Source organism: Chelonia mydas, chromosome 9, assembly GCF_015237465.2.
Source record: "Chelonia mydas isolate rCheMyd1 chromosome 9, rCheMyd1.pri.v2, whole genome shotgun sequence".
Taxonomy (NCBI): Eukaryota; Metazoa; Chordata; order Testudines; family Cheloniidae; genus Chelonia; species Chelonia mydas.
In genome coordinates, this window is record NC_057855.1 from 4789469 (window position 1) to 4816774 (window position 27306).

The following is a 27306-nucleotide window of genomic DNA, read 5'->3' on the forward strand; positions in this document are numbered from 1 at the left end:
ATTTAAATAAATGGTATTCTATTATTAACAGTGTGATTAATCACAATTCATTTTTTTAATCGCTTGACAGCCCTAATAAATTGACATTCTGTTTCGACTTTCCGACGTCAGTTTCGATTTTCTGATGCTCGATCCAACATTGTTCCTATGGGACAATTGAGTTATGACGTTTCGACTTAAGACGTGATTTTTCAGGAACCAATTGTGTCATAAGTCTGAGGACTTCCTGTATGCAATTCTTCATTACTTATGTGTTACTCTCCATTATTTTGTCTAAGAACTTAACTTATTTTTTAAAAAACCTTGCTTTAACATAAGAAATACCAGATTTCATTGAACACCTCTGTTCTTTTTTTTCCTGGAGGGCTTTGCAGCACCTGAAGAATAACATCACAGCTAGAAGCAAAACCCTGAACTTTCCTAATTTAAAATTATTAGAAATAGTCAGAAAATGTCCCATTCCTACTCCCCTTTCAGTGAAAAATCAAAAGCTGAAAGTTCTCACCTGAAAACAGAAAATTTGGATGTACAAATGCCATCACAGTGCTTGGTGGGAGTAGTAATTCATGTTCACTATTGCCCCCCATTCTGCTCTATGGTCCTGATTGGACTACATCTCCCAGGATACACCATCGTCTCCCCTCTTGCTGAATCATCATGGGAGCCCCTGACCCTGGCTCACCATGGGAAATGTAGTCCAGCTGGGGAACGTAGCCCAGAGAGGAGAATGGGGGCATGAGGCCTTTGAACTACAACTCCTATCAGACACCACAGTGGTGTTTCCAAACCAAAATTTTTCAGTTTTGGGAGGGTTTGTTTTTTTGATGAAAAGTTGAATTTTTCCAGAGAAAGTAGCTAACAGTGTGAAAAATTTTGTTTAGTTGAAGGCCCAGTTTTCCATTAGACAGTTGCAATGGAAAATGTTCAGCCACCCCTACTACACACCCCTTCCTCACTTGAGAGGTTGGGAGAACCCGCAACTCTGATTTCAGTCTTTAGTGGTAGCTGCTGTCCCGTTAGTTCCTCCAAAAGACAGCCAACTGCTTATTTATTAGGTCACTTGCATTGTACCATCAGAAATAGCCTAAAGTGCAACAAAAGTTTTTACACACGTTATTCATTGCTGAGCAGCTCAGGAAGGAAATTTGCAGCTCTGAATTGCAAAAAGCCTGTACTGCCTCTCCCCCTTGCAGGACAGCACTGAACTTCAGTGAGTCATATAGCAGAGCCACACGATCTCCTGTCTATCAGCCTTCGGTTCCATGCAGTGCTGAAAAATAAATCTCACAGCTTCTTCTGTGGGGTGCTATTCATTAGACTCTGCACACATCCAGCCGCAGGTGGTTATTTACCCCTGCACAAGAGACATGGATCAGACAATCAAGGAGCCCGTGTGAAAAGGCTCACTGTAAGGCAGATATTTTCAATCTTTTTTCATGTGCGGACCCCTACAAAATTTCAAATGGAGGTTTGGACCCCTTTGGAAATCTGAGACCTGGTCCCAAGGGGTCCACGGACCACAAATTGAAAACCACTGCTGTGGGGGAATCCCTCTGCGGTCGCAACCAGGCCCCGGAATACCAGTTACACAACTCCGAACACATCAATTGTCCATCCGGGCTCAGATCTAGCTCTCTGGCTAGGAACGAACACTGCAGCTACACCAGCAGAGCTACACGGGGGACCAGGGCTCAGAGTAAAGGGAAAGGGCTGAAGGGAAGAATTCAAGTTCACGTGTGGAACTGCGTGGAAGACCCAGGACTGGACCAACAGGGTCAGCAGGGAGGTTTTTCTATAGAGAAAGCTGAACAAGAACACACCCACATTATTACATTTCCACCTACAAGCGACTGCTAGCATTCAGCAAATTCACTCCCCCAACTGCCATATAAAGAAGGCAATTAAAAACCTCTTTAAATAAATACACCCACTGTAGAAGATTTACTGGTCATGGTATCACAGCTTCTACTTGGAAATTGTAGACTCTTCTTTTATCTGTTATTAAAAGGGTTTGGCCACCTACGCATACTTAGCTTCCAAAGTTAATACCTTAGAAATATCTATGGAATTTCATTTGCACCAAAGCTAACATTATTTCCTCTGGACTGGGACAGATGTGTTCACTTCAACTGATCAACTTGTGCAAAACTAGCTCTAAAATTAAGTCCACATTGACGAGATTGTTTTCCAAATGATAAAATCTTAACACCGAAGAGTGCTGCAGGATACCTAGTGTCAGATTATTTAAACCAAGGGGAGTTTGTATTTATTTTTTATATACACACACTCAAAGTGTACATATATACACATACATGCATACACTGACACAATTATGCATTACACAAATAATAAAAGAGCACTTCCCAAGTGCTTTACATCTGTAAATCTCAAACTGTATCGCCTTATCTGTCATTTTACAACTATAATCCAGATTTCATTATGTTAACCTCATTTTTCCTTCTGATTGTCAGTCGAGAATTTTTCAGCAAATTTTTTTTTGTAAGAAAATGCCAATTTGTCAAAAGCAAAACTTTTGCAGGAATGTGTCCGTTAACAGAATTATTCCAGTTTGACACTGGAGTGTCAAAGAGCAGAATATGACCTGCCATTGCTTTGAGCTACTTGGTTTTTATTATTTCTCTTTCTCTATATAAAGCTTCAATTAAAGTTCTATTTAAAATAACTGTTGTACCTTCAGGTTACAGCTCCCAAAGGAAGACACTGAAGAGCATTAGGAAATCCACAGCAAACCTAGAATACACATTATAAGCAAGATGGCAGCTAGTTATCCTTCACAGATAGAGATGTAGAGTATTTAAGAGGGGACAGATGGCTGCCCTCTACCTTTACTTCGGCACGGATATCAGATTAAAAAGGGAAAGGTTATTAACCAGAGGTAATTGCCTGTTTTGTAGAGGAAGGCTTTCTGAGGCAGAGCCTGAGCCACTAACTTTAAGAAGGTTAACGGTCTCTTGGTGGAAAACTGTCTATTACTATTATTAAGGACTCTTACGGGGGGAAAATCAGTCTGACATGCAAAGCCCAGATAACGAGGCTGGAAAACTGAGCTGATTGGCTGGCAGCCACAGGTTTATAATTGGAAAAATTGGCATTAGAAAAATAGAGAGGTCTCACCATTGGCTGTACCCCTGTCTGTGCTGTCATAGGGCAGCAATTGTACCCACCAGACAGCAGAACACTAGCTATTTGGGCAGAGATCAGGAAATCAACTTTGCAAAGGGCCCATAGGCCCAGGTTTCTGACTGGGGCAGCTATAGGGGCAGGCTTGGGAGTGCAGGAGACCGAACTGCCACAGGAGCTGGATTTAGCCTGTTGAACTCACTCCCCCATGAGACGGGAACGAGCACCGGCCTCCAGAGCGTCCCGAGTTCTAACAGTGAGGGTTACGATTAGAGCCAGTCCGAAAATGGGGTTTCCCCCCATGGAGAAAGTCAACTTGTCTTTTTCCCCCCCCAGGCCTTCTTTTTTTTAGTTTTTTGTTTTGATGAGGAGTCAGTTTTCCATGGAAAGCAGACACTTGTCTCAAAAGAATTTATCTAGTCGAAAACCCGGTTTTCCGTCGAAAACCATTTAGAGTACCCCGAATTACAATAGAACTGAAAGCCTTGAAAGACAGAAACTCACCTACTTCAGGGCACAAACCAATCTCTAACTAACAGGACTTCCCAAGAGACTTTCCCTGGACTGAGGTTATGCCATCACTACCCTATGCAGGTAGAGACACCATGCCTCCTTCTCTAAAACAGCTGATATTGGCCACTGTCAGGGACAGGTTACTGGAGTAGCTGGGCCATTGGTCAGATTCAGTCTGGCAATTCCTATGATCAGAACTAAAAAGCAGCACTCTTCATTTCACTTAGCTTGACCTCAATGAGCTCTTCATGCACAAGCAAGCAAACCACAAACCTCCATGCTGCTCATGCGGGAGCGAGAGAAAGAGCCTTCCCTTTTGCAACCCCTGCATCTGCAGCAGCCGGGCTCCCTCAGCCTTGCCAGCTCTCCATCTCATCTGATCAGATCCCACCTCAACTTCCATGTTCTCCCCTTGCCAGAGCCTCTTCAGAACAGCTGGCGAGAGAAATCAGCTGGAACTGTGTTGAACTCTGTGAAATGTATCGAGAGATGGTTTATATGGGCCCTGTCCCCATGCTATGGCTCTGGTTCTCTCGCGGACACAGACTGATGAAGGCGGAATATCAGCTTTCAGATTTATAAAAATGCTAACACGGTCACTCTGACATGTCACGGCGTCCTCGACACCTTAAAATATACCCTAAGCTCAGCTACATGAGAACCCATCATAAATCCCCTGCTAGCGATTCCCGCAATTACAATCGTTCGTCCCCCCCTCCCCCCGCCCCGCACCCAATTCTCAAATTCCTTGGGGGAGAAGAAGAGAGTGGTGCTGGCAGAGTGAAACTCCATCTCCGGGGGGAAGCAGAGCTCTGACTCAGAAGCTCTTCACAGATCTCCCTGGGGAGCCCAGGACTTGCAGCCTCGGAGAGATTGCAGCTCTCAGTTTTTCTGCCTTATTTTTTCCTGGTGGGTTTGCCCCTAAGGCCCCGAAAGGACACTCACCCTTCATGGTCCCACGTGGTACCTGGAGGTGTGCTAATCAAAGGATTGTCTTACTGCGGTTTCAGCTTCCTGTGCTTAAACATACGGCATGTGAACCATCTCACCCAGGGTGGATGCCACGGTCTTCAGTTACCTCGCAGAAATGTAGCAGCTGTGACCTCGCAGCTCTGGGATGCTGTATGAATGTGAAAGCAGGGGGCTTCTCCCAGTGGATCCCAGCCCAGCCCTCCCCCTTTGCATCAAGATTTAAACACCTCAATGTGTCTGGCCCTGTAGGTTGGAATTGACGATAAAAGCTTCCTTGAGTCTATTCGGAAAGGCCCATGGAAAGGAATCACCACACTTCCACAGCTCAACCTCAGAAGGTGCCAAACAGTTAACTCATCACAGCCCTGCTGCGACGTAGGGAGGATGCAAGCAGGTATTGTTATCCCCATTGTACAGAGGGAGAAGCAGAGCCATACAGAGGCGAAGTGACTTGCCCAAAGACGCACAATCCGTGGCAGAGCGGACCCATTCAGGGCTTTCACTACATGGCCAGCTTTCCTCTGGGAGGGGATCACCAGGGTGAAACTGAGGTGAGCAAGATCAGACGCAGACCCTCCGTGTCTCAAGTTGGGCACCGGGAAAATGGAAGCAACTTTTCAAAAATTTGGCTGTTACGTGGGCTGCCTCCACAGGGAAAAGGGACTGCAGTGAGGAGCTGATCTCCATTCCTTGCTCAGCAGTACGGCATGTTGCCAAGAGACCAGCAGCCTCACCCCCAAGACCTGGCTTTTAAGCTGTCTTCAGCCTACTGCTTAAGGACAAGAAGAGAGACAGGATGGATGTGTTTCGGTGACATGGTTTGAGTCATACCCAGAGACACGTTTAGAGTCATCGCCCCAGACAGGGCAGGCTCACGTCAGTGGGATGGTGGTTCTCATGAATGCAGCATTGGAGTTCATGCTTTCTAGTCCCCGCAGAACATCTCACAAATCAGAATCTGCCCCAGCTCCTGGGAAAGTATTTGAGATAGGGAGAAAAAGAAGCAGAGGATGACATGAGCTTGCTACCTACGTAAGGACTTTTTGTTGTCTCTCTCTACAGGGCCTAACACAAGAAGGCTCTGATCCACGACTAGTGCGCTCATAGGTGCTACAGTGATACAATCACAACGGGGGAAGCAGCAGCTGCAAAGGCTGATGGGAGTAGCAGCAACAAGGGCTAATGTGCGGGCAGACTGGCAACATGCACTACACTGGTCTTTAGTCATCGGGCTCAGGCCTGTCCTAGCAAGCAATGGCATTCCCCCTCCATGCTGGTCGAAGGGCCTTGAGATGAATGTTGGAACCCCTTAAAGCACTGAAGTCCTGGGATCTTATTTGTAGTCATGAGAATAGGGGTAGTCGACACCCATGTTACCAGCTAATTGCAACAGGGGCAGGAAGGGATTCCCTCCCCCTCCTCCCATGCACAGTACTTGTCCCAGGAGTAACTCCGAGTCGCATCTCCCCCAACAATTAGCACTAGTCTCTCGGGCATCGGAACTGTGTGGTGCCCTTCACGACACCAGCACGTAGCAGGGGTCTCTCCAGAGGAATGGAGATGCTAGTCACTTCCGGGGCACCCGTCCTGCTACGTGAATTCCGGTGGCAGGGCTAACAGCGACAGTGAAGAGCCAAGCTAACGCCATATAGCGTTCTTCAAAGGAGAAGGGCCGTTTCAGCTCCATCTCAAATTCTAGAGGGTTTGTTTTTAATGGAGCTGATATTTGTTCAGTTTCCCTAGGGTTTTGGTTCCATTGACCTGTGTCTGAAATGAGGACGAATGTCTCTGGGCCAGATCCTCAGCTGGGGTCAAATCGCATCACACCACTTGCCCTACTGACTCCACTGACTTCAGCATCACGATGCCAGTTCACACCAGCGGAGGAGCTGGCCCAGTAGTTCTGCCTGAAAAAGTCAGCATGATAAACTCTTCCCGCTTTCGCTCGTAGACTGTGTTTGCCACCTGTAAAAAACTTAACGCACTTGACGCAACGGGAGCTCAGCATCATTTTACAGGTAGGAAAACTGAGGCACAAAGCGATGTGGTGACTTGCCCAAGATCATGCAGTCAATAAGCTACACAGTCAAGAATGTGATCTAGATCTCCTGCCTCCAAGCCTACTGCCAAACCCACTAGACAATACTCATTCCACCCACTCACTCTGCAGGCTGCCTTCTCCCAGTCTGGAGCCTTCTCATCACGCTTCCATTACCATGAACTCTGCACAGGATCTTGTGACAGGATCTCTGCTGTGGGCTGCAATTCGGAGGACAGGACCTCAAGCCGCCAGGAAAGGAGGAGATCAGGCCTCTACCGTGGGCAGGGCTGTGTCCGGCAGGGAGCTGTTTCCTTCACATCTGGCTCTGCTGCCGAAGGGAGAGATAGGACAGCTTTTGGCAACAAAAATGATTAGGGATATGGTTAGGGATAATTAGGCTTCCCTATGAGGAGAGATTAATAAGATTGGGACTTTTCAGCTTGGAAAAGAGACAGCTAAGGGGCGATACGATTGAAGTCTATAAAATCATGACCGGTGTAGAGAAAGTAGATAAGAAAGTGTTGTTTACTACTTCTCATAACACAAGAACTAGGGGTCACCAAATGAAATTAATAAGCAGCAGGTTTAGAACAAATAAAAGGAAGTATTCCTTCACAGCGCACAGTCAACCTGTGGAACTCCTTGCCAGAGGATGTTGTGAAGGCCAAGACCATAACAAGTTTCAAAAAAGAACTAGATAAATTCATGAAGGATAGGTCCATCAATTGCTATTAGCCAGGATGGGCAGGGATGGTGCCCCTAGCCTCTGTTTGCCAGAAGCTGGGAATGGGCGACAGGGGATGGATCACTTGATTACCTATTCTGTTCATTCCCTCTGCGGCACCCGGCATTGGCCACTATCGGAAGACAGGATACTGGGCTAGATAGACCTTTGGTCTGACCCAGTCTGGCCGTTCTTATGTTCTTAGAACTTAGTGGAGCCTCTGGCTCAGGGCCAGCCCTGACTACATGTCGATAAAATGAGAACTGGCCACAACCCATGGATTTAAACTCAAACTCAACTTTAGGATGATGGTTTTGGGGTTAACTTTCTCCCTTCATTTTTGCTTGGCATCTCTGCCAGCAGAAAGAACACAATGTGAGAAACAATCATCTTAATACATAATGATTGGCATTTAACTTCCTTGAGAAAGACTGTGCGTGTATTTCCAGAATGACCAGAAGCAGGAACTAGACATCTCACAAGAAAGCTTGTTTGTGTTGACTGAAACACCAGAAAGCATCACCATGATCATCTGGTCAGACAAGAATCAACTTTTTTGAGGAACTCATTGGAGAAGAATCTCTGTCCTTCTGAGGTTCACCCATCACTAATCTGTATTTTCTATATACAGTAGCGTTTAGAGGCCCCAACCAAGATGAAGGGCCCATCATGCTGGGTGTTGCACAGACACACAGTGAGAGAGTCCCTGCCCCAAAGAACCAAGATGGACAAAGGATGGGAAGGAATCAGAGGGTGACTCGACTTGCCCAAAGTCATGGAGGTCATTGGCAGAGCCAGAGCAGAACCCAACTCCGAGGCCCTGACAGGTGCCCTATCCACTAGAGTCTAGACCAGGAGTTCTCACAACAAATTTGTTTGGTGGCCTCACACTGCCTCCACCAACTCTTGCTGGTGGCCGTGCTGACAATTTTTCCTAAAATACCCAATTAACTTTAGGAAAAACAAATAAATATGCACACAGACATGTCCAAATCATTGTAATTTATTTACGTAGGTTTTTTTTTTTCAGACTCAGTAATAAAAATAACGTACAGTTGTCTCTATTCTTTACTGGACCTAAACAGACTAGAAACACAAATAAGGCACTTTGCATGTTCTTATCTTTTTGTTGTTGTTTCTTTTGCTTTTTTGGTTGTGCTTTTTTTTTCTTCTAAGACTTGCTAGCTGGTAAGTCTTCTGCTGTGAACAGTGATATTTGAACGTTTGTTAATCACTTTTCACAGCAGACTTACTCAACCCTGGCAAGCCCTGCGACAAATTTAAGCCCTGAATGGGGAGGTAGGTAGGGAGACAGTGGGGCCCAGGGACGATGGTAGGGGTCACCAGCCTGGGGCCAGAGCTTGCAACCAGAGCCTGCCACCACTTGGATGGAGCCCAAAGCCCCGTGGCCAAAGCCTGCCTCCCCTACCCCTGGGAAAGTGGGGAATTCACCAGCTGCCTGCACCTCCAGAGTTTTTTCTCTCTGGAGGGGGGCAGGGCCCAACCGCTGCTGATGGCCGCGGGAGAGGGGCCACTGCTTTGTATCCCCACCCCCATCACAGCCCAGATGGCTGTGGCCGCAAGGAAAGGCCCTGATAGTTGCATGCGGCCATGGTGGTCGCATTTGAGAAATACTGGTCTAGACCACGTGGACTTTACTTGCCATAGAAGTTACCATCGTACTCAATGCAAAGAATCCAAAGCAGTGAGAAGATGCCATCCACCCTTGTGCGCAGCCTGAAAAAGCCAAGTCAATGCAGGGACCAACTCATCTTTTGAAGAAAGGCAGATTTACCCTAGGGAACACAGACAGAACATTGTTCCTATATAATTTCCCTCTTGATGCAGCCATCTGCAGGGCCCCCTTCTTCTGGTTTAGTTCCTTAATATGACAATGTACTGGGACGTTTTGACACAGATGGCAGTGCCTGGTCTGATTCACCAGTGCTTTAAGAATGTATATGCTCACATACATACGGATACAGAATCCTACACAGAGTGAAAAGGCCGTGTGGTCTGGCGGACAGGGCACTGGAATGGGAGTCAGGATACCTCACGGTCACATAATGGCTTTTTTAAATCTCAGAATGTTACTTCATCTCTCTGACTCAGTGTCACTAACTACAAAATGGTGACAACAAAATTTCTTTATATATTTGTCTGAGATCCTCAGATAAGTGCTAAGTGTTTATTATTATTATATCAACACACACCATTTCAGTGGAGGTGACATTTGTGCGATAAACTGCATTTATAATGCATGATAGATCATTTCACCTAAACTCTGCCCACTAATCTGTATTTGCCTGGGCTGGTTCCAAAATTCCAGGCCCTTAAGCAGCTTTAAAAAAAACAAAACAAAAAAACACCACAAACCACAAAAATATTTCTTTGCAAATGTGAGGTTTCACCACAAAGACCACTGGTCTGAGGTGCAGGATAGGCAATATTCAATCCTGGACCTGTACCAAGTTTAAGGTCCAGCGTCTCATGGACTAGTATAGCTAGCAACAGAAACTTGAACTCATTGGAGAATGTAGTTGTATTTATCTGCATATAATTTAGCCACTATGTGTCTGGGTGCCATAGAGACGTGTGGTTCCTGGTAAACGTGAGAGACAAAGCTGGATCTTGAGCTGTGTGCAAATCTGTCTCCAATTTGTAGTTTGCATTAATAAAGGTCACCTATTTAAGCCAGGATAATTCTGTAGATCATGAGAGGCGCACTACAAATCCCCTTTTCCAATATGATTCAGATTTTGTTCTACCCTAGCAAAGTCACACAACACTGATACTTAAAAATATTTTGTGAATATTGTAGATGCGTGTCCCTAAACACGGTTGCAATCTCTCTCTCCTTTTAAGCCTGTACAACTGGACTCAGGGTAACTAAGGGAGCCTGGATGTATAGGCAGCAGGATATAAAAAGGCAGTCCAAGCAAAACTCCCTGAAATATTTACAAAAATAATGGAGATTATATGCTATTAAAATACATAAGTGTGTGTGTAAAGATTTTATTTGAGATGATCTCAGGAGTAATGCAGGTTACTCAATCACGTTAAGGAAACCCTGATTCCACAGCATCATCCAGCTCACCCAAAGTCCGATCAATCTCTCTGTAGACATTAATCCTGAGGCCTCAACATTCCACCTGCCCAGATGAGGATTTCTTGCCTTATCAGGCGATTGCCATTGACTAATTAATAGATTCTAAGGCCAGGAGGGACTTTTGTGATCATCTAGTTTGACCTCCTGCACAACACAGGTCATAGGACTTCATGTCTGAGACCTTTTAAGGAGGCACTCTCCCTCCCTGCAGGTTGCGTAGTTCTCTGAGTCTCTGGGATCGTACTAGGCCGGAGAATGGAACCGCTTGCATTTAGTTCACCAGATAAACCTTCATTTCCCTCCCTCCCTGGGGCCAGTGGTGCTGACTTTCTGGGAACTCCTTTTGTATCACCCTCCAATAACTAGAGCTGGGTGACATTTTCACACACACACACACCCCAAAAAAATTGTGCAAGACAATGAGGATTTGGCAACACTGACATGTGAATTTTTGAGACGAAGCGGGTGAGGTAATATCTGCCATTGGACTAGCTTCTGTTGGTGAGAGAAACAAGCTTTCAAGCTTACACAGCGCTCTTCTTCACAACAGGGTAAATTTGTGTTAGTGTCACTCAACTGTTTCAGTCCAAAAAAACAAAAATCAAAAAACTCTTAAAAATTGCAGAATGGAAACGTTTCATTTGGACATTTTTTAAAAACAGAACGTGTTAGATTTTTGGCTTGAAATGACTTTCAGTTTTCAAAATTTCCTTTTGCGTTATTAAAAACAACCCAAAACGGTTTAAATGGAAACAAAACATTTTGATTGTTGACATGAACCTTCCCCTCCCCCCCGACTTTTCAATTCATTGAAAGTTTCAGATAATGTTGGTTTGGCCTGAAACAACTTTTTTTCCCCTTCATTTTTCTGGAATGGCCAGTGACCCCCAAAACAATCCCGTGATTCACTCAGCTCTCCTGGTAAATACCTTCATGTGGACCCAGGAACAGCATTAGACTCCAACGAGAGTCACATCCGGCTCCCCCTTCAGACTGTTTGGCCCAGTATGGGGGGACTGGATGGGATCAATAAGAAGCAGGAGATCTCTTTGTTAGAAAAAAAATCATAGAATCCTAGAATATCAGGGTTGGAAGGGACCTCAGGAGGTCATCTAGTCCAACCCCCTGCTCAAAGCAGGACCAATCCCCAATTTTTGCCCCAGATCCCTAAATGGCCCCCTCAAGGATTGAACTCACAACCCTGGGTTTAGCACAATGCTTAAACCACTGAGCTATCCCTCCCACACACAGTGTTGTGTTGATATTGTTTAAATGTGTTTAATTAGTTGTTTTAATAATGCATATAAGATAAAGGTTATGTAAATCACTGGCTCTAATGAAATCCAATATGGAGTATATCATCTGTGACCCTGGAACTCCATCTTTGTAAGCGAATTTGTTTACAACTTAGACACTGGAGTCCCCTGGCTCAAACCGGACAGAACCAGTTTTTCCCCACCAAAACCAACCCCCAATACTCTATTCAATCAGAACTTTTCCCGCCTTAAAGATTAGATAAGATCTTGCTCAGCATCCGCGCAGGGCTGTCCATTCCAGCGGCAGCGCGTGCATGGCCGGGTCTTCCCAACGTTCCAGAGCTAGCGAGAAGAACGTTGTCTATGCCGAAGAGAGACAGAGGAAGGAGAGGCCTGTCATCATCATCATCCCTGCCACAGCAAAACCATTTTACCTGTGCAGGAATCCTGCAGCTTTCCTGGTGTCCATCATCCCAGAGGGTCTCCCCGCCTGCGACAAAGTCCACCAGTTGCCAGGACTCCCCAGTGGTCCTACTCAAAGGCTCCCAATCAGCCAGAGAGTTGAAGGTCCTGGGCCTCGCATCTGTGAGTAGCATCCACCGCGCCTGAATATAGTGGGAGAGGTTTCTGTATTGGGGTTTTATTTATTATTTTTCTGACCACCAAGGGAGGTTTTGTGGGTCTGAGCTTCAAGCTCCTAAAGCCAGTCACCTTTTCATTATACTGGTTAGGTTTGTGTTTCTTCTTTCCCACGATTTCTCCCAGTTTTCTGTACCTTTACTCTGAATACACTTACCTTTGTTTGCACCATATCACCTTGTCGTCTTTATTTTATTTACATTACACAAGGAGGGAGGGTGTCAAGGTTACTTCCCCACTCTGAACTCTAGGGTACAGATGTGGGGACCTGCATGAAAACCTCCTAAGCTTACTTTTACCAGCTTAGGTTAAAACTTCCCCAAGGTACAAACTATTTTACCTTTTGCCCTTGGACTTTCGCTGACACCACCAAACGTCTCACTGGTATTATATTATTAGGAAAGAGTCCGTTTGGAAACGTCTTTCCCCCCCAAAAATCCTCCCAAACATTACCAAACCTTCGGTTCGTTACCAAACCTAGAGTTCAGAGTGGGGAAGGAACCTTGACATGGTGGCAGAGCGGTGAGATTAACTTGAAAACATTGAGATTTTTTGAACTAGAAGCACAGATTTTAAAAGGGAATTTTTTTTTTTCCTTTGGGCTGCTGGAAAGCAGGTTTCCAACTGAAAGCAGTTAGAGTTTCTTTTCCTCTCTGCTTTGGGGCCAGAGCAGACACAAAAGGGAACTGTCTTTTGTGAGCTGGAGTTTTCTCTACCTAAAGGCAGGGTAGTTGAATTTCCCTGCAGGGAAATTCACAAGTCTTCACAGACCTGAAGTTGTTTTTTACCTAAGAGCAACTAGAGGGGTTTTCTGCCTATTTGCCTGGAGACAAGGTGTTAAGGGTTTTTTTGGTTTTGGTTTTTTTGTTGTTTGTTTGTTTTTTGGGGGGGGGTTTAGGATTTTTCTGTAGGCTGACAATCACTATCAGAGAATATAGGTATCATACTACAGCACAGCAAAATTTTACAAGCCAAGTTTTTTTTGTTTTGTTTTATTTCTAACTCTCAGGTGTAAAGTTAGTTAAAAACAGAGAGGTTAGGATGACAGACTCCATGGTTCAACAGAAGCTGGAATTAGCCAGATTTGAGGCTGAGGAAAAACAAAAGGAACATGAAAGACAGAACTCATGCAGATGGGAATGGAGGCAAGGGCCAAAGAAATGGAGAAGGAAAAAGAGAGGAAGCATGTGGAGGAGGAGAAGGAAAAAAAGAGAGGAAGCATGCACTGGAGATGGAGAAGGCAAAGGCTCAGCAGGCGATGACACCGAGGCCTTCTTAGAAAACTTCGAAAGGGCCTGTCTTGGGTACAGCATCTCTACAGACCAATACATGGTAGAGCTGAGGCCGCAGCTCAGTGGACCCTCAGCTGAAGTGGCAGCTGAAATGCCTAAGGAACACATGAACCAGTATTAACTGTTTAAAACCAAGGCAAGAGTCAGAATGGGGCTAACACCCGAGCATTCCCGTTGGCGGTTCAGAGCCCTAAGGTGGAAACCAGATGTGTCATTTACCCGACATGCCTATCACATTGTGATGCCTGGATATCAGGAGCAAGTGTTAAATCTCCAGAAGATTTGCCCTTCCTAATGCAAATGGAACAGTTCTTAGAGGGTATTATTCCTGAGGAAATAGAAAGACACATCCTAGACGGGAAGCCCAAAACTGTAATCGAGGCGGGGGAGATTGGAGACAAATGGGTGGAGGTGGCAGGAAAGAAAAAAACTGGTCGCAGTTGGAGCAGATACCAGAAGGGACAACCTCAGACCACACCCTACTATCGGGGGCAGCCCAAGGCCCCACCTACCCCCCAAGAAACTCTCCAGCCACCTTATCGTCCCGCCACACCGCTCTCCAGCAACCCACCTCGCCCCAGTGACCCGTCAGCTGGACAATGTTTTAAATGTAACGAGCCAGGGCACGTAAAGGCCAACTGCCCCAAGAACCCCAACAGATTACAGTTCATTGCACCGGAATCACACCAGAGGTCCTCAGGCCCAGATACCTCCCAGATACCCTCGGAACGGAGGGAAACTGTGAGTGTGGGCGGGAAGAAGGTCACCGCGTGGAGGGACACTGGAGCACAAGTGTCTGTTATCCATGCTTCTTTAGTGGACCCCAATTTAATCATCCCAGAGATCCAAGTGATGATTCAACCCTTCAAGTCAAACTCTTTCAATTTGCCTACAGCCAAGTTGCCTGTCCAGTACAAGGGCTGGTCAGGAACGTGGACTTTTGCAGTCTATGATGATTATCCCCTCCCCATGCTGTTGGGGGAAGACTTGGCCAATCATGTGAAGTGAGCCAAGAGGGTGGGAATGGTCACCCGCAGCCAGGCTAAACAAGCTGTCACCCCTAGCTCTGTTCTGGAAACTTCTACCAGGACCCGGTCAGAGGTAATGGACCCGGACACCAGGACAATGTCTGCAACAGCAGTAGTGGATCCAGTACAAGAGACCCAGACAGAGCCAGAGCCAGAACCGGAACCGGTGGAATAACTACCGACAGACCCATTGCCAGCACTGAATCCAGTACTTGCAACCCCAGAGGGCCCCACCGAACCTGAACCGGCAGCAGCCGATAACCCTACACAAGAGGCTCAGCCGGAGCCTGAACCCCAACATAGTGCACCAGAGGGGAGCGGTTCACAGTCAATGGAAACAGCCCCATCCCCTACATCGCTTCCAGAGGGACCAAGCATAGGTCCACCATCCAAGGAGAAACTGATGTCTCCAGCATCAAGGGAACAGTTCCAGACTGAACAGGAAGCAGATGAAAGCCTCCAGAGAGCTTGGACGGCGGCACGGAGCAACCCACCTCCTCTCAGCTCTTCTAATCGATCCCGGTTTGTTGCAGAAAGAGGACTTTTATACAAGGAAACTCTTTCTGGTGGACACCAGGAAGACTGGCATCCTCAGAGACAGTTGGTAGTTCCAACTAAATACCGGGTCAAGCTCTTGAGCTTAGCCCATGATCACCCTAGTGGCCATGCTGGGGTGAACAGGACCAAAGACCGGTTGGGGAGGTCATTCCACTGGGAGGGAATGGGCAAGGGTGTTTCTACCTATGTCCGGTCTTGTGAAGTATGCCAAAAAGTGGGAAAACCCCAACACCAGGTCAAAGCCCCTCTCCAGCCACTCCCCATCATTGAAGTTCCATTTCAGCGAGTAGCTGTGGATATCTGAGCCCTTTTCCGAAAAAGACATCCAGAGAAAAGCAGTACATACTGACTTTCATGACTTTTGCCACCCGGAAGCCGGAAGCAGTAGCTCTAAGCAACAGCAGAGCTAAAAGTGTGTGCCAGGCACTAGCAGACATTTTTGCCAGGGTAGGTTGGCCCTCCGACATCCTCACAGATGCAGGGACTAATTTTCTGGCAAGAACTATGGAAAGCCTTTGGGAAGCTCATGGGGTAAATCACTTGGTTGCCACTCCTTACCACCAAACAAATGGCATGGTGGAGAAGTTTAATGGAACTTTGGGGGCCATAATACGTAAATTCATAAATGAGCACTCCAATGATTGGGACCTAGTGTTGCAGCAGTTGCTCTTTGCCTACAGAGCTGTACCACATCTTAGTTTAGGGTTTTCACCATTTGAACTTGTATATGGCCATGAGGTTAAGGGGCCGTTACAGTTGGTGAAGCAGCAATGGGCGGGATTTACACCTTCTCCGGGAACTAACATTCTGGACTTTGTAACCAACCTACAAAACACCCTCCGAACCTCTCTAGCCCTTGCTAAAGAAAACCCACAGGATGCTCAAAAAGAGCAAAAAGCCTGGAATGATAAACTTGCCAGAGAGCGTTCCTTCAAAGTAGGAGACCAGGTCATAGTCTTAAAGGTGCTCCAGGCCCATAAAATGGAAGCATTGTGGGAAGGGCCATTCACGGTCCAGGAGCGCCTGGGAGCTGTTAATTATCTCATAGCATTCCCCACCTCCAACCGAAAGCCTAAGGTGTACCATATTAATTCTCTAAAGCCCTTTTATTCCAGAGAATTAAAGGTTTGTCAGTTTACAGCCCAGGGAGGAGATGACACTGAGAGGCCTGAAGGTGTCTACTACGAAGGGAAAAGTGATGGTGGCGTGGAAGAGGTGAACCTCTCCATGATCCTTGGGCATATGCAGTGACAGCATATCCAGGAGCTGTGCACTAGCTACGCACCGGCGTTCTCAGCCACCCCAGGACTGACTGAACGGGCATTCCACTCCATTGACACAGGTAATGCTCACCCAATTAAAGTCCAACCTTACCGGATGTCTCCTCAAGCTAAAACGGCTATAGAACGGGAGATCCAGGATATGTTACAGATGGGTGTAATCTGCCCCCCTGGCAGTGCATGGGCATCTCCAGTGGTTCGAGTTCCCAAACCAGATGGGGAGATACAGCATTTAGCTTATGGTAGTCCACGCAAAAACGTAACTCGCCCAGACAACTATCCAATGCCACGTACAGATGAACTATTAGAGAAACTGGGAGGGGCCCAGTTCATCTCTACCTTGGACTTAACCAAGGGGTACTGGCAGGTACCGCTAGATGAATCCGCCAAGGAAAGGTCAGCCTTCACCACACATGTCGGGCTGTATGAATTTAATGTGCTCCCTTTCGGGCTGCGGAATGCACCCGCCACCTTCCAAAGACTTGTAGAAGGTCTCCTAGCGGGATTAGGAGAATATGCAGTCACCTACCTTGACGATGTGGCCATATTTTCAGATTCCTGGGCAGAACACCTGGAACATCCACAAAAAGTCTTTGAGTGTATAAGGGAGGCAGGACTAACTGTTAAGGCTAAGAAGTGTCAAATAGGCCTAAACAGAGTGACTTACCTTGGACACCAGGTGGGTCAAGGAACTATCAACCCCCTACAGGCCAAAGTGGATGCTATCCAAAAGCGGCCTGTCCCAAAGTCAAAGAAACAGGTTCAATCCTTCTTCGGCTTGGCCGGTTATTACAGGCGATTTGTACCGCAATACAGCCAAATCGCCAGCCCACTGACAGACCTAACCAAAAAGAAACAGCCAAATGCCGTTCAGTGGACCAAAGGAGTGTCAGAAGGCCTTTAACCAGCTTAAAGAGACACTCATGTCTGACCCTGTGCTAAGGGCTCCAGACTTTGACAAACCGTTCCTAGTAACCACAGATGCGTCCAAGCGTGGTGTGGGAGCAGTTTTAATCCAGGAAGGACTGGATCAAGAATTCCACCCTGTAGTGTTTCTCAGCAAGAAGCTGTCTGAGAGGGAAAGCAACTGGTCAGTCAGTGAAAAAGAATGTTACGCCATTGTCTACGCTCTGGAAAAGCTATGCCCATATGTTTGGGGAAGGCTTTTCCACCTGCAAACCGACCATGCTGCGCTACAGTGACTTCATACCGCCACGGGAAATAACAAAAAACTTATTCGGTGGAGTTTAGCTCTCCAAGATTTTGATTTCGACATCCAACACATCTCAGGAGCTTCTAACAAAGGGGCTGATGCACTCTCCCGTGAAAGTTTCCCAGAATCAACTGGTTAAAATCGTCCTTGAGATGTGGAAAATATTGTTAGTCTTTATATACTTGGTAGTATATTTAGAGGTGCATGTGTCTTATTAACTCTGTTTTCTCCTAGAGCTCCAGGAAGAAATCCCAGTCAGTGTTTCACCCTATCTGTGATTTGGGGGGTGTCTCATAAATATAAAGGGAAGGGTAAACACCTTTAAAATCCCTCCTGGCCAGAGGAAAAACCCTTTCGCCTGTAAAGGGTTAAGAAGCTAGGATTACCTCGCTGGCACCTGACCAAAATGACCAATGAGGAGACAAGATACTTTCAAAAGCTGGGGGGAGGGAGAAAAAGCCTCTCTGTCTGTGTGATGCTTTTGCCGGGGACAGAACAGCAATGGAGTCTTAGAACTTAGTAAGTAATCTAGCTAGATATGCTTTAGATTCTGATTTCTTTAAATGGCTGAGAGAATAAGCTGTGCTGAATGGAATGGATATTCCTGTTTTTGTGTCTTTTTGTAACTTAAGGTTTTGCCTAGAGGGATTCTCTATGTTTTGAATCTAATTACCCTGTAAGGTATTTACCATCCTGATTTTACAGAGGTGATTCTTTTTACTTTTTCTTCTATTAAAATTCTTCTTTTAAGAAACTGAATGCTTTTTCATTGTTCTTAAGATCCAAGGGTTTGGGTCTGTGGTCACCTATGCAAATTGGTGAGGATTTTTTATCAAACCTTCCCCAGAAAGGGGGGGGGGGTAACATTTGGGAGGATTTTGGGGTGGGAAAGATGTTTCCAGACGGACTCTTTCCTAATAATAATAATACCGGTTAGACGTTTGGTGGTGGCAGCGAAAGTCCAAGGGCAAAAGGTACCTTGGGGAAGTTTTAACCTAAGCTGGTAAAAGTAAGCTTAGGAGGTTTTCATGCAGGTCCCCACATCAGTACCCTAGAGTTCAGAGTGGGGAAGGAACCTTGACAGAGGGATACCCTTATTGTAACCTAAATCCACGGGTGACAGGTGCAGAAGGGAGTGAGTCTGCACCTTCTGAGAAAAGGGGCTTTTCCTTTTATCTCCCCTTTACCATTTCTAAAGTTTTCCTTTCTGAAGCATTGGCTTTTTCCCCTTGAGGTAACATCCTTATCAGTTTTCAATCAGGATGTAGCGCAAGAGAAATCATGCATCCACCCAGCTCTGTTTCCCAAACCACTGAACTTCAGCTAGCATGGAGCCTGCCAGATCACCCCAAGGGAGACTAAGAGAAAGTGCACTGAGCTGGAAGCCAGGAGCACTGGTCTCATCACCCCAGATAGCTGTTAACACGAAAGCTCTGCAGTGCCCAGAAATTGAGCAAGGCCCCCTCCCCCTTGCTGAGAAGGCAGTCAAGTAGCATCCCCCAACCTTACAAGTGAGTTAATGGAGAAGTTGCATCATGGAACGTTGTCCAAAGCTGGGAATAGAACCCAGGTCTGGTGGCAGATCTAAATCTTATCCATGCCTCATTTATTTATACTGTAAGCCCTTCAGGGCAGGGACTCTTACTGTGCAGCTGTACAGTGCCTGCTACATTGGGATTCTGATCTCCATTGGGGTCTTTAGACCCTCCCAGAATAAAACAAATTCCGCTATATTCTCTGCTCCTAATCTGAAGTACCGCTTGCAACACTTGGATTCATATACAATTCTGCCAACACAACACAACCCTGAGCTCCAAACCCTCTGCTAATCTAGTCCTGGGCTTCTCGCGAGCAGAAGCGGCCAGTTATGCCCCACTGCAGAGTGATTTTTCCAGTGCAGAAAAATCTACTAGGGACCAATCGGCACTGCTCACAGGCATTTTCACTCTGCCCAGAGTCCGGTTTGTGATTAGATCACCAGTGGCAAATCAGTGGCACCACGTAGCCCTACTGAGTAGATTTTAAGCCGCAGCATGAGTTACCTAGTTTCAAAGCAGACAGAGGTTTTTTCACTGAAAGAATAAAATCTTGCAGCTGAGCATTGGCTGCTCTCTCATCGAGAAACTTGAGATGTTCTTAATGGCTCTAAGACTTCTGCTCAGTGGCACTTGCGATGTAGCTTGAACACACTTAACGACTGCACGCCTTTATTTCCTTCCTCCGCAGGATGCCTTTCTGGCTGGAGAATAACCTTGCATCTGGGGCATTTTATCTCCTCTCGCTCGCTCCTCCACAGAGAGAAAGGCGACAAAAGAAAGAGACTCAACAAAAGAAAACCACAGCCGAGGCAGCTGCACCCTGCACAGAGCAAGGCGAGGTTCAGAGAGATTCATTTCATGAACAGAATCAGTCAAAAACCAGCAGAGAAGCCCTCTGACCTGAACTATTACATTCAGCCCAGGGTTTATTTTTGTCCTTTTCCTGGCATCGGTGCTCCGATAGCAGCCGAAGTTAGCATATAAGCAGGAGGAAAACAGACAGAGCATCACTGGAGCAGCAGATTGGGAGGCAAAGAACTCCTGGGTTCTATTCCTGGCTCTGTCACTGACTCACTTCAGCGCACCAGAGACGGGCCCAAGTCCCAAAGTGTAGATCCCAACCCAAGAGTTGTATTATGCATATCGGTAGCACCTACAGGCCTCAGCCGAGAGTGGCCCCATCACCACAAACACAGAGTAAGAGACAGCCCCTTCCACGGAGAGCAAAACAGGCAAACCAAGTGGCCGGAGAGAGGAAGGGCTATCCCCATTTACAGAGGGGGAAACACTACTGCCAACCTCGAGAGATCAAAAATGAGGAGCCAGAATCACCAACGTTCATGAGATAGGCCCTCATAATCCTGATGGTTTAAAAAATATATATGATGCTTTTGGTCTCTCTTGATGTTCAAACTTCCCCCACCCATGCCTGGTGTGTGCGCACGTCTGACAGTTGACACTGCCCACTCTCCCAAATATATTGGGTGGGGGATTTTGGCTCCCACTATAGGAGCTCTCACCCGATGTTTGCCCATCCTCTGCCCAAGTCAGTGCTGTCCCCCCAGTCCTTGGAAGAGCTCGCCCCCCTGCCCCTCCAACCCTACAATCAGTTCAGACCCCAGACCCAGCCCTGGGCTTCCTGGGGCTCTTCACTCCCCCTCCCAGGCTTGGGAGGCTACGGTGGGGTCCCCTTCCCCACTTCCAGTCTGGGGGCAGCTTCAGGGTCTCTCCAACCCCCCTCTGCCCCTTCCCAGACCAGATGCAGGGTGAGGGTGACCAGATACCTGTGAAAAATCAGGAAGCTTTTTTTTGGTAGGGTGGGTGTGAGATATAGTTGCATATTTAAGACAAAGCCCCTAATATCGAGACAATCCCGATAATATAGGAACATAAGAACGCCACACTGGGCCAGACCAAAGGTCCATCTAGCTCAGTGTCCTGTCTTCTGACAGTGGCCAATGCCAGGTGCCCCAGAGCGAATGAACAGAACAGGTAATCATCAAGTGATCTGCCCCCTGTCACCCATTCCCAGCTTCTGGCAAACAGAGGCAAGGGACACTATCCTTGCCCATCCTGGCTAACAGCCATTGATGGACCTGACCTCCACGAACTTATCTAGTTCTTTTTTGAACCCTCTGATAGTCTTGGCCTTCACAACATCCTCTGGCAAGGAGTTCCACAGGTTGACTGTGAATTGTGTGAAAAAATACTTACTTTTGTTTGCTTTAAATCTGCTGCTAATTGCATTTGGTGAAATCTGGTGATACTAGGGGGAATGGCAAAGGATCCATCCTGTTCCCCAACCCTGTCTCCTGTAAAAATGGCGCTAGGTTGCTATGGGGAGAGGAGAGAAGTCTTCCTCCAGTGGCTCAGAATGGCTGCTCTTCCCTGGGAGGCAGGCAAGTGAGGCAGGCAGCCAATCAAATGGTGTTTCTCCCTGAGGCAAGGCTGAAATTTGCTAGAGGGCTGGAGCTTCTCATGCCATCCCCAGATGGGCTCAAACTCCAGCCAATCCTGTGACTGCCAAAATATGAAGAGTTGGCAACACTGGTGACATTAAGTGATTTGTCCAAGGTCACATGGGAAGTCAGTGGCAGAGCCAGAAACAGAACGCAGGTCTCGAGTCCCAGCTTAGTGCCTTAACAACAACAAGGTGCCCCTTTCTTTCCTTGGCCTGGGCCTCTCTCTCTACACATAACCTCTTGGTCACCTGGGCAGGGGGAAGCTAATGGGAGCAACGAACACTGACCTCCCTCGGTGTTTCAAAGCTCAAGTCACTCGGGTTTGTAAAGGACGCTGAGATCCTTGAGCAACAGGCTATATAAATGCAGTGCATTAACACATTTTAAAAGGGAGCACGTGGGCAACATCTTAGAGACACAAAGGTGATTTTTGCCTTTTAAAACTCCTTTCTCCCTCCCAGGAGTGACTAACTCCCTCCCCTCTGTGCTCTTTTACAGGCGAGAGAGGGAGAGTAATGCTTTTATTCTGTTGAGATCTCTTTATCAAGTGAAGCTACGGACTCCCAGTCTTGCTCTCTGCGATTTTAATGGAAGGGCCTGATGTAGGTCTGCCGACTGATACAGCCATTTCTGGCATTAGTTTATCCCCATCTCTTCCTTGTTCTTGGGGGACATGATTAGGCATTGTCAGACATGGCGCACCTGAACTCCAGATTGCACAGGGCACCTTTAGGCAGCTCCCAACCAGAACCGCTGCAAAGTTAGATTCCCACTGACAGACTGCACTGCACCCCTGAAGATAGATTCAAACTGACGTGTCTTTTTCTAGTGCATCTCTGGGTCCCACTTATTTCAGAAATGCCTTCCTCCCTGCAGACATTTCCCAACTGCAAGGCGCGGCTGTCCTTGGAGCACCAATGGTTCAAGTCTGGAGCAGCGTGATAAGCTCACAGCACAAGACCGTTTTTACCTAGAAGTTATCTTACATCCACGCCATAGTTACAGGGAACTACATGGGCACAACAAGGACAGAACTCGGGTATTTTTACTCCAAAAGCACAGGCTTACGCTAAAGGAGAATCTCCATTTGGAGTGAGCAGTATATGGCCTAAAAACAGATGTGCGGTTCTCATTTCATCCAGTAGAGGCCAGTGATAAATATATACACGAGCCAGGTCATCACAGTAGCTTATATTTACATAAGTACAGCTGCTGCGTCCCAAAGGACTTTGCACTCTGAAGGGAAGAATTCCTGCACACTCGCTGTACGACAGGAAGCGGAGCTATGTGGAGGATCAATTCCATTTTGCAAAGGATTTCAAGATCTCAGAAAGTTAGGCATTCTCTGCAAAGGAACCCCCCGCCCACTTTGATCTCAGATAGATTGAAAATGTTTTGCTTTGACAAAAACAAACATTGTTTTAATTGCCTGTTTTCAAATGGGCATTACCACATATTTAGAATATGCTACAGATCATACAATAACTGCAGACAAAATCATTTCAAAGTGATGGTTCATTCAAAAAAAAAAAAAGAAAAGAAAAACACTTATTGAAATGGGACATTTCGACACTGTTGGAACTATTTTCTTCTGGCTTGTCTCCAAACCAATATCTGCAAAATCCACATGATTTCATGAAGTGGTTTGATTTTGATGGATAAGGGCTCCATCAAAGCTTTTCCAACCAGCTCTAAGAGGAAGTGAAGATACTGAAGCGAGGTGAAACTGCAGAAAGTCGGGGCACTTATCCAAACGGCAAGCTAGCCGGGAGGGCTCCAACCCTAACAGCAGGGCTAAGGCAGGCTTCTTACCTGCCATGGCACTGCACCGCTCCTGGAAGTGGCCAGCATGTCCCTGCGACCCCTAGGTGCAGGGGGGCTCTGCACACTGCCCCTCCCCGAGCACCGACTCCACAGTTCCTATTGGCCAGGAACAGGGAAATGTGGCCAATAGGAGCTGCAGGGGCGGTGCACAGAGCCGCCTGGCTGCCCTTGAGCCTAGGAGCCAGTGCCAGACATGCTGCTACTTCTGGGAGCTGACCGAGGGAAGCGCCGCCCAGCCGGAGCCTGCACCCCGAACCCCCTCCCAGAGCCCGCACCTCCTCGTGCACCCCAACCACCTGCCCCAGAGCCCACACCCCCTCCTGCAGCCCAACCTCCTGCCCCAGGCTCAGCCCAGAGGCCCCTCCACACTCCAAACCCCTCAGCCCACCCCCCAGCCCAGAACCCGCACCCCCTCCCTCTGCCCCAGCCTGGTGAAAGTGAGTGAGCGACTGGGGGGGGGGGCTGGAGTGAGTGGGGGGTGAGACCTAGGAGAAGGGGCGGGGCATGGGCAGGGCCTTGGGGAAGGGGCGGAGCAGGGAGCTAATGACAGTTGGCAACCCTACCGCCCCCACAGCCCCCATCCTGAAGATCTTGCAGCATAACAGAAACAGGAGTCAAGAACCATGGGATCTATTCTCTGCTCTGTGACTGACTTGCTGAGTTGCCTTGGAGAAGCTGTCAAACCTCTGTCTCAGTCCTCCCCCTGCCCCGCTCTAAAATGTGGATTATAGGACTTAACCCACCTTCATAAGCTTTGCCATCCTTAGATGAAAATATACTGTTGAAGACCAAGGGCTTCTCTGAGTTCTGTTCTGCCCCTAATTTCTATAGCAGTCACTGAACAGCATCTAGCTCCCATTTGCCTCGGCTTGAAGGTACCCGGTTTGGTTGCTACAGGGCCAGATTTTATGCTTTGCCGTAAAACCTAGCAGAAATATTTCCATGATTTTATGTAATTTAATAAAAACTTAAATTAAACATTTCCCTCCAGCACTGGATGTGCAAACACAAGAGCACCGGCCTAGTGCATGAAAACCAGGAGGTGAGGGAAACTGACTCCTGGAGTTTCAGTCTGCTAGGACGTGTCCTGTTTCTTTAAACCTGTCACAGGAAAAGGAAGGTTCTAAGCAGAAGCTGTGTGGTGAAGAGGAGATGGACATAGAATACAGTCGCCTTGGGGATACAGTATTGCTAACTCCAGCTGTCCAAAAATCAGGAGTCAAGCTCTGCAAAACCATGAGATTTTTAAAAAATAAAATGGGGTTTTCTTTGTCTCTTGGCTTCTTAGCTTTGGGGTGCACTGGGGTCCCATCCATCTGGGGGGGAAGGGGGTTGAAACTTACACTATGGTTTCAATGAAAGCGGAGATTCCCATATTCACATGACTCCAGGAGCTGGGGCTTTAAGAACATACAAGACTGATGATAAAAATCATAAGAGTCGGCAACACTGGACACAATCCTGCTTTTCTTAACTGTTCTAAGCTTCACAAAGTGCAAAAAATAGACCAGCAGTGTGGGTAAGGGCGGGGAAATAAATCAGATATTTTAACTCTTTCTAATTTAAGAACCTATTTATCAATAGCACAGTTCAGACTTTTTCTTTAAATACAGGTCTTAGTTTGACAGTTGTGGGCACCGGAGAGCATCTACCTCAGGGGAGAAGGGGATCTGATGTGTGCTTTGCATGTACAACCAGAAAAGGGAGTTGGTTCAGCCAGTCCCCAGCCAGATGCCAGCCACAAATCCCAGAGCAGACATCGTTAGCAGCGTTTCAATTGCCCCATGCGCTCCAAACATATGTAAGGGGGTGGGAGACAGCCTCCTGCTTCTTCTCTAACCGACCGCGTTGATATAAAATCTCATTTTCTTGCCTTTTATGTTGCCCATAAAGCTCCAAATGTTGCCTTTATCTCTCCTACATGTGTGTAATTGAGTGAGTCATTTCTCAGCCACCTGTATGATGACAGAATTGTGCCAAATATTGCGTGTTTTCGGTGTTCAAGCACTCCCGCAGCTCTGACAGCTCTCACCTGCCAGCATCCAGAGCTAGAGGTAGAACAAAGAGAGGAAGAGACCAGCGCAGGGGACAATCTGCCTGGAATGATACTCCTGGGTACCCCCATTGACTTCAATAGCAGTGCCTCAAGGTCCAGGGCAGCACAGAAGCTGGTCCAACATAATGTCCTTCTCGTTATGTTCAATCTCAAAAGCCTTGCCCCCTCCCCTCTTCCCCAGGACCCCGCCCAGCTCCAGGGGGTTTACGAGGTTCAGCAGAATGTCTGTTTCACACAAATGGATGGGAGACTCATCGCTGACTGAAGAGAAGGGTAACTTTCATTGAAGCGCTCCATAGCCCAGACCCTTGAGAGCAAAAAGACCGTTTAGAGTCCGGGGACAAAAAACATGGTCAACAACTTCACTCTGGCACTAGAGGACTCTTAGCAATAAAAGTCAAGCTCATCTGTGCAGGAGACAGAACCTTCTACCGGGGCTGGTCCGAGACTCCCCCAGGAACTAAGGATCATCTCTTTCCAATCCGAGTGCAAGGCACATTTCTTTGACCCTGTCTTCTCTGATATAAACACATAGCAGGTGGTGTATTTAACAAAAAGAACCTACCAAAGCAAGATACACCACATGCTTCTCCCTCCGGAGAGAGGGCGAGAGAACAAACAAGTGACAGATGTGTAGTCACGTTGCGTACGCACTCACTGCAGCTACTCCGGTGATAAGCACAGTACAAAAGCCTAGATAGCATAGAATAGCATGTTGCAAATTAGCATAAGAAGCCAGGCTACTGCACCATGAGGTTTGCTTTATTTCAATTTTGCTTTGTTTTAATTATGTGATACTTAATAGTTTGCAACTACTGCTAATCATCATCAGCCTTTCTATAGAGCAGTTCATCCATAAATCTCAATGCATTGTACGCTAAGGCAGGCAAGTGTAATTATCTCCATTGTATAGATGGGGAAACTGAGGCACAGAGCAGTCAGATAGAATCATAGACTTTAAGGTCAGAATGCACCATTATGATCTTCTAGTCTGACCTCCTGCACAATGCAGGCCACAGAATCTCACCCACCAACTACTGTAACAAACCCCTAACTTATGTCTGAGCTATTGAAGTCCTCAAATCGTGGTTTAGGATGACCTGCCTAAGGTTGTACAGCAGATCAGTGGCAGAGCCAGCAAAAAACTCAAGTCCTCCAACTCCCAGTCCAGTGCTCTGTCTTACCAGTAAATGCTCTGATATCCGGTAAAAAATAAAATGTTGGTAATAAGGCAACACCACAATGCTCTGCAATTAAATCTTTGAGAGGTGGGAAAAGACTGCCTTGTGTGTGTGAGAATTATATGTAAGGCTGCGAGTCTTTCACAGAGGTCACAGATTGCGTGACTTTCCGGGACCTCTGTGACTTCCGCAGCTGCAGGGGCTGGTGTGGCTGACCACTGGGGCCAGCCACACCGGCTGTTGCTCTGGCGGCCCCAGGCAACTGGTCCCGGGCGCTGCCCTGGAGCCGTGGCAGGGCCCCGGCCTCTGGTCCCCCGGCCCGAAGCAGCAATGTCTGCTGGAGTACAGTCCCGCCACACCCCAGCAGGTAAGATTTAGTTACGGGTATTTTTAGTAAAAGTCATGGACAGGTCACGGGCAATAACCAAAAAGTCACGGCCAGTGACCTGCCCATGATGTTTACTAAAATTGCCTGTGAC

At 47.1% G+C, this 27306-nt stretch overlaps 1 protein-coding gene across 4 annotated transcripts in view; it reads right to left on the reverse strand.

Annotated features, from left to right (window-relative positions):
* The window catches only part of LOC102934171 (LIM domain containing preferred translocation partner in lipoma), a 517248-nt gene that overhangs the window by 472824 nt on the left and 17118 nt on the right, over window positions 1–27306 (reverse strand). For all 4 annotated transcript variants that reach the window (XM_043522983.1, XM_043522984.1, XM_043522976.1 and 1 more), the window contains exon 2: window positions 12191–12361. The gene's annotated coding sequence lies outside the window, so the exon portion shown is untranslated. The remainder of the gene's footprint in view (window positions 1–12190; window positions 12362–27306) is intronic.